This window comes from Bidens hawaiensis, unplaced genomic scaffold, assembly GCF_021521415.1.
Source record: "Bidens hawaiensis isolate Kalapana, Puna unplaced genomic scaffold, B.hawaiensis_p1.1 tig00036303_1, whole genome shotgun sequence".
In the NCBI taxonomy this organism is placed as follows: domain Eukaryota; kingdom Viridiplantae; phylum Streptophyta; class Magnoliopsida; order Asterales; family Asteraceae; genus Bidens; species Bidens hawaiensis.
In genome coordinates, this window is record NW_027496323.1 from 77786 (window position 1) to 84390 (window position 6605).

At 33.8% G+C, this 6605-nt stretch overlaps 1 pseudogene; it reads right to left on the minus strand.

Moving 5' to 3' along the window:
• Nucleotides 1-4985: 4985 nt before the first annotated feature.
• On the minus strand, nt 4986-6259 carry LOC143588293 (zinc-finger homeodomain protein 11 pseudogene; annotated as a pseudogene).
• Between the last annotated feature and the right edge of the window lie 346 nt (nt 6260-6605).

Here is a 6605-nt window from a genome sequence, read left to right on the forward strand (position 1 = left end):
TATGTATAATTTAAGATAAATGACACTGTACATATGTGTATATTACGTAACTAAAGATTAAATAAAATTATACATATATGTATGATACAACGTTTTTTTTTGTTTTTTTAATGAATCCGGAATGAAATATAAGAATTTTGGTTTTTTTTTACTTTTTTAAAATTTTTGTTATTTTTTGTTTTATGATTTTTTTAAAAAAAATTTTAAGGTGTTTTTAGTTGTCAAAAATGGTTCTCAAAGTTCTTAATTTGCAAAGGGTTTTTTTAGGATCATTACCATATATATATATATATATACATATATAGGGGTGGGATCTAGAGAGAACTCCTTTTAAAGAGAGAACTAGTAAAGAATTATTTTTAACTATTTTTTAAAAAAAATATTTTGTGATTTCTTTTTCTTTCCTCCTTTTAATTAGATTATATTGTTCTTAAAAAAAATTGTCGGTGTAGTACTGTAGTGCATATGTGCACTAATGCCTATTGCATATATACAATAGTGTTTTATAGAATATAATATAACACAATTGAATTATCCAATACACACTATTGAATATATGCAAATACAACACTAATAATTGTATGCAAAACACATTATCGCATATATGTAATACAACACTAATGCACGTATGCACTATATCGATTTTTTTTAATTTTTTTATATAATATCATACTATTGCAAATATACAATACAAACAACTATATATATGATATTCAACACTATTTAAGATATCTAAATGCAAACTATTGCACATATGCATTATAAAAAAAGTTGGTGTAATGCATACATGCATTACTCGTTAATTTTTTTTATTATTTTTTTCATTTTTATATTTTTTGTGGTGAAAAATAACAACATATAAGAAGGATGAAAGAAAAAAAAATTAAAAATATTTTTTTTAATTAAATTAAAAATATTTCATTATTAGTTCTCTAGTTCTCTTCATAAAAAGGAGTTCTCTCATGATCCTCTCCCTACATATATATATATGTGTGTGTGTGTGTGTGTGGTAATGATCCTAAAAAACCCTTTGTAAATTGAGAACTTTGATATATATATATATATATATATATATATATATATATATATATGTATATATGTATATATATATGTATATATGTATATATATATGTATATATGTATATATATATGTATATATATATATATATATGTATATATATATAGGATAAGGATCCTAAAAAATCCATTACAAATTGAGAACTTTGAGAAACATATATATACATATGCGCGTGTGTGTAAAATCTTTTTCAATGTCCAACCTAGCGGGTAATAAGAAATGGTGGTCAGGGAGCTTCATACTTAGACGTCCTATTTGCCACACTTGGACTAAAACAATAAATAAATGATACTTGGGTTGTTATAACATTTAATGTGTAGGACAAACTGCAAGAAAAAAAAACATTTGACCACGTTAAACTTGATTAAAAGGAATATAAGTATTTAGAGAAGAAAAAAACAATAGCTCGGAAATTCGGGAACATATAAGGACCAAATGAAAGATGTTTTGGAAATTTTCCAAATATAGAATTGGAAGTTCGGAAAATAATAAGAAAGTATGATTAATACATTTATTCTACACACAGTGAATGAGTGAAAAGTCGTAATCTAAGTTATTTCTTTTATCTTTAGAATAAAAGATTTCCGTATGCTAAGTCTATATTTTTTTTCATTCGATACTTTTGGCTTTCTCGTGTTTGAGGCTTTCAAGCTACTTAGTCAATAGTCGAGTCTTACGAAGCTACTTAGTCAATAGTCGAGTCTTACGGCTTATACATATACCCAAATCAATCAATGTAGTTTATAAACGATTTTGTTTTACGATTCAAAAGGGCTAACGACGAACTTTTTACCCTTTTACCTTCTATTTCAATATAAAAAAAAGAAGTTTAATCCATTCAAGTTTAAATAAGTATTCTCATAAACTCAACTAATTAATAAAGTTAAGTTTTGTAACATTTGGGATTTTTCGTATTTGTATTTGTTTACTCGACTCGGAAATGTAATTCGGACTTTTCGGATTATTTAAAATTTTCATTTATTAGTATTTAACTTGGTTTAACTTATTATATATCCTTATAACTTTTAAACTCGTCAAACAACACTTAGAAACGCTTAAAATCGCTTAAAACGGCTAAAAATCACATTTATAGAAGTTCAAGGACTATTTTTGACCCAAATAACGAAACTTAAGCCCCAAGTTAAGTCACATAATGTTATAACATATCCGAGATCGTTCCCTAAATTATAAAAACGGATTTTGTTAATTAAAACACCCGATTTTGTCATTAATTACTTATTTTGTTTTATAAACGAACCTGTTTACTTATTATACTATTAATAAACTGACTTAAACTATTTTTCTTAAAACCCTAGCCTCCAAAACCCTAAATACTTCTGTAAACTCATCCTCCATCTTTAATTTTCGTTCATATGGTGTTCATGGTGTTTTTCATCAAGAGTCTTCATAATACGGTTTGACTTTCAAGCTTCAAGATCCTTTGCCTCGTATTTTCTCATCATTCCTTTATGTTTCCCGCAAGGCCGGCTTCGAGAAGACGAATTTTTTTTTGGGCCAAAGGCGATTTTTTTTTTGCCTTAAATAAAATGAACATTTGTTGAGTTTAAACAATTTAATTATAAATGAGCTTACTTGGTTATGATTTGAGTTGTGTAAAAACTTTTGTATATAAATAAACTTTAAAATGTCTCAAATAAGACTATACCCTATAACCTTTTGGTTAGATGTCATACCTCTTTTGCCACCAGACCATGCTAATGGTTTTGTAATTGTGTTGAAACATTGATTATACATATTTTTTTTCATAAAAATACATATAACTTAAAAACAAATTCGGACTTATTGGGATGTCGGGCCGGTGGCCGTCGACTACCCCGCAACACCCTTAGGCCGGCCCTGGTTTCCCAGTAAGTTGTCTTTTGATAAAAATCCAAATAAAAAAATGCCTTCAATCAATTTTATAGATTGATGGGGTTTTGTCTCTCAATTGCTCTCTAACCCGTTTAGGATTATAAAAGTCAATTTTAGTACATTTTCAATTACTATATATTCTATTCAAAACGAGCTTTCGGGTCAGAAAACTTTTTGTCGTCATGAGATTTTGAGTGTACTGGTTAGAACCCAACTTCATATTAGAAGTTCGTATTTTGGTCAGTACCAGCTCGTTTAAATATTAAAAACTTCATATATTGGGTTTTATTTATCTGTTTGCTATCATTCTAGCGGCATTATTCTCGGTTTTAATTATACTTTATTGTCTCCAAGTTTCAGGTTGATTCATGTCAAATCAATCAGCACGTTAAAGACTCGAGCTTCGTTTAATCCTTGTTATATTACATAACTCACCTATTCATTAAGGTGAGTAATCACTCCCCTTAGTTTAACTATTTTAAACAATATTTTGGAGACTTCGTGCGTACGTTATAAAACTTTTATATTTTTATACATCACTTGCAAATCATGATTGTTGTGTGTTGAACAATTGAATGCTTATATGCTACATGCTTACTTGGTTATGTGTTTAAATCGCACTTGAAGAGGTCTGTTATTAAAGTCTTTCATTTGGGGTCTGCCATACGCCGTCTTAGTAGTCAAAGCCCAATTCTCAAGACAATGGTCAACCGACATTGTTATGTCATTATAATTACTATTACTAATATATATAAATTACAACTTTGGTGCCGCAAGAGGCATATTGAGCCACTTGTCGGCACCGTTTTAGTCCGTGTTTTTTAGTTCAATTAAGATAACGAACGTAGAGAAAACGATCAAACGTCAAATCTGACGGAAACGACCAAATTTGAGTAGACTCACATCTTCAATGCATGTGACTGACAACGCTTGGGATTTACTAACGCACAAGTCCCCCCCCCCCCCCCTCTAATTGGCCTTTGGTCCGCCTTCATATTTATATATAATTTTTTCATTTTTAGCTCAGTACCGTAATGAGCGTAATCAAAGCCGACCGAATTCGTGTCGAACTAATACCACAATGACCGAGACCCACAATGCTTGTATTTTCCATCGGTCGGGTTTGCCGACCAAATAAAAATCGTTTTAAAATTTTGTTTATTATATTTTATTTTCACGGACTAACTTTTTGGGCTTTAACGCTAAAACTTTAACAACAATGTCTATACCCTAACAAACATAACAGATATGTGCCAAATTCGCGTCGATTCATAATCGTAACACTCGGGTTTCAACTCTGGAATTTTGTAATCTACCCCGATGCAACGTGCTGGGTTGAAGAACTAGTTAAAACTATGTATAAACAAGCAATGATGTAGAGTTCCACTTGAAATGGTTAATGAATAAATATAATTAATATGTAAAGCAGCTTTCTTTTCCACCTCACCATTCCCCATCCTTGCCGTCGTGAGTCGACGATGGGCGCCATTAAAGATGCTTTAAGTGCCAAGCCAAGTTTAGCTTGAATCACCCATGAATCAATCGCTAATGGGCTTAAAATCCCTCATGAATCAATCCCTCGTGAACCGATGTTAGTTGAAATTTTGACTCAAGCTTAATTACACCCTACAACAATGCGCTCAAATAACTAGGTCTTCCTACATATCTAGGACACTACACTCAAATGACTAGGTCTTCCTACATATCAAGTTGATTTTCGTTTGAAGTTAATTAGGTACATAAATTATGGATCACATCAACTGCCTTCCCACAATTATCACAAATATAATAAGCAAGTCAAGTCAAATCAAATCAAATATACTAAGGATCCAAATATGATTGGGATGATTAAACAACACCATTAATCTACAAACTGATTACTTTAATATATTATTATTATTTGGATTGGATTGGATTGGATTGGATTGGATTGGATGAAAATCCAACTTTAACTAGAACTTTCCTTATTTGGATTAAACAAGGATTAACAAATCAACCAAAGATTCTAATAATAGTAACTAAAATTATAAAACAAAAAAATTAAAAAAACCGACAGCCTCATAATCTTGTTCTTGTTCTTGTTTCTCTCTTGCTATATCTATTCATTAACTGTTTATTATCCAGAATCAAGATTAATTAAGACTTAAGACGACGACGATGACCCATTAGTTCCGGTAACATTACCCCCACCGCTGCTAATGCTGTCGCTATTCTGCGGCTGCTGCTGCTGATGCTCCTGCTCATGCTGTTGATATCGATGGTTGTCTCTATTGATCAAAAAATCAACCCCACCGCCCGAAGATCCACTGTCGTGAAGCTGCTGGCCCGAATCTTTCTTGCCACCGAAAGTCATCTTGTTATTATGCATCCAGACCTTAAAAACCCCTTTATCAACCCCGATTTCGTTGCAGGAATTGATAATTAACTCCTCATCCTTCTTCTGCATCTTCCACCCCACCCTCTCAGCTAATTCATGCATCTTGTCTTTCTGCTCTTGGGTGAACTTCGTCCGGAAACGCTTCTTTCCGGACGAAGTTGACCTGATCACGCCTCCGGGAATTACCTGGGCGTGGGTAATTTCCGGGGGCTGGGCGGTTAAGCCGGAGCTAAGAGCCATGAGCATGTGAGGGGCGGATGGGTAGTACGATGAGGAGATCGGTGGGGGGGATGGGGACTCCGCAGGACTCACACTGGCTTCTCTAGCTCCGGCTATGGAAATCGGTTGAGGTACTGGGGGTGGGGGGTGGTGGCGGTGGAGGGGTTGGTACTCTATCACGTGCTGCACGGACGGGTTGTTGTTATTCAGTAACAGCCCGTCCGGCTCACGGCGGTGGAAGTTGCGGTGACACCCGCATGCCGCGCATTTGATCGATGCCGGGTCGGTTGGAGTCGACATCGGCGACGGCATGAATTCACCGCAACCGTCCACCGCATGGCCGCCCATGGTGGCGGCGTGGTTTTTTAAGCATTCTTTGTAGCTTACCACGACCGGGGGCGGGTTGTGGTACTGTTGCCTCGGCTTATGCCGCTTGAGTACTCCGTTAGTAAAGGGTGGTGGGAGGTGTTTTGGGATGGGGATCCGATCAACAGGATCAGGGTGTTTGCTTGGGCTAGTGGTTGTGGTTGTTGTGATGGTGGTGGTGGGTGGTGGTGATGATATGTCCATGAATAATAACAATTATTATTATTATTATTAAGAAGATGGAATGGTGAAAATGGTCAGGGGTCCATTAATGGATAGGAGGAATAGGGGATGGGGGTTAGAGAGATAGTTTTTAATAATTTTGGTGTTTTTCGGGTGGATGACTGTAGATAACCTTCTTATGTGGTGATGCACTCTCTCTTCTTAAACCATGGTTATCTAATCAACTCTATGGTTAACCCGAGTTTCACATGTTGCTAATAAATTAGGCTAAATATGGGTCTACTTGACCCGATGCTATTTCTAGAAATATGATGCTATCATCTTATTATATTATTGTGTGAATAGTATTTTATTATTATTATTATTATTATTATTATTTATGAAAACATAATCTAATTGTGTGAATAGTATTTTTCTTATTATGAAGTATGAACACACTTTATGCTTTTCTAAAGAGCTTATTAAAGTCCAATATGTTATTTTCTTATAGGTTAATGTGAACCAAGGAAA